The sequence below is a fragment of the Anthonomus grandis genome, chromosome 9, assembly GCF_022605725.1.
Source record: "Anthonomus grandis grandis chromosome 9, icAntGran1.3, whole genome shotgun sequence".
NCBI classification, from domain to species: domain Eukaryota; kingdom Metazoa; phylum Arthropoda; class Insecta; order Coleoptera; family Curculionidae; genus Anthonomus; species Anthonomus grandis.
The window spans coordinates 7,651,778-7,653,605 of record NC_065554.1 but is presented as its reverse complement, the minus strand read 5'-3'; positions in this window follow the sequence as shown (position 1 = coordinate 7,653,605).

Genomic DNA, 1,828 nt, shown 5'->3' with positions numbered 1-1,828 from the left:
GGTTATTATGATCAGAGGTATGCGCCAGTTAAGAAAAGTTTGTTATCTCTATTATATCTTGCCAATATCATGAAAATATGACAGAAAGAACTTCAGATCGTAAGAAGCTAACAAGCTTTAGATCATTGAAAGGCTAGAATCAGCATTGCCGTGGAACTATGGGCAGTTTGCTTGCTTGCAACATCCCTGCTGCAATGATGCCAAACGCTTACGTAGAAATTGCAAAAAAACACTTTATAAAATGAAAGTTAGTTACTTATTTTAACAGGCACAAAACAATACTACTGTTCCTTTTTAATAAAATACAGGGTCCTGCAACAGTGCGTCGGTCTTCCATAAAGCCTAAAAAAATAAGGTTATAAATTTCTAACCTCTTAAAAAAATATCTGGAAAATATTTTGAAGTATACAGGGTGCTTCAAAAAAGTAGGGCGATATAAGCAGCAATTTTTTAAAATGGAATGCCATTTTTTTATTTTATTTTTAAGACCGCCTTAGGCTACCTAGTATACGCGCTAAATATGGCTGCTTTGTCATGCGCAGTTTGACTGCAATAATTTTTTTTATAAAAAAAAAAACTAAAAATCATTACATCATTTAATTTCATCTTGATACTAGAAATGTTAATTCAATGTCAATATTGAACTTAATTGGGATTCTAGAAGAATGGAGAATTACTTTGACTTAAATTGTTTCCTTCTGTCATATACAGGGTGTTCGTAGTTAGCAATCATATTTTACGAATTTCAAAGCTCCATTTCTCGCTTTTTTTTAAATGGAACACCTTGTATATTTTTTATCCATTTAATGAAGATTTAATGCATGAACATTTTTTATTATGTAAACATATTAGCTATCTTTAGTCGTTTTTAAAATATTCACGATAATTATCCATAGATAATAAAATGTTTAAATAAGAACAAGGAAATCTGCATTCTTAACAAAATAGGTATTTTAATACCTTTTTTGTTGCCAAGCAAAATATTTCACCTATTTCTCTAAATAAATTTTTGACATTTTGGTAAGAATATCATTTTTGTATGTGTATTATCAGCTTAAGTATTCAGTAATTTGAATTATCGTAACTTTGTTTGTTATTAACAAAGTTAATGGAAGGAATATATTTCGGTTATCACTTGGAATTTCTTGGAAAATGTACAAGTTGTAAGTGGAGTTCCTATTGTTCAATGTTTGTATTTTAGCATGCAATAGTTTTATATCATTATTTAAGGGTGGAAACTATGATGACCCATCAAATTTCAGGCCCATAGCCATGCTTCCCGCGCTTGGCAAGCTTGTAGAGAGATTGGTAAAAACTACGTTGATGGAATTTCTGAAACGGCATAATGTTCTTAACCATCAGCAATTTGGATTCCGGACGAAACTGGGTACATCTGATGCTGTTTTCAATTTTTTGGAGAGTCTGTACATGGGCTTAAACAAACGCTGGGGAGAGTGCGGCGGCGGTGTTCTGTGACTTATCTAAGGCGTTTGACTGTGTAAGTCACAGAATACTGCTACAGAAGCTAGAAACCTATGGATTCAGAGGAGTTGCTCTCGACTGGTTTCGTTCTTACCTATCTGGAAGAATACAAAGGGTATTCTTTGACAATGATATGTCATCCCGTCTGGATATGGACGCTGGTGTACCCCAGGGTTCTATTCTTGGACCAATATTGTTCCTGCTATATGTCAATGATATCTCTCAAATTCCAATTAGGGGCAAATTTACTATCTTTGCGGATGATACAACATTACTTTGGCATGACACTGACACCAAGAGATTAAGGAATATCGTTGATGAAGATTTAATTCTTGTAAAGTCATGG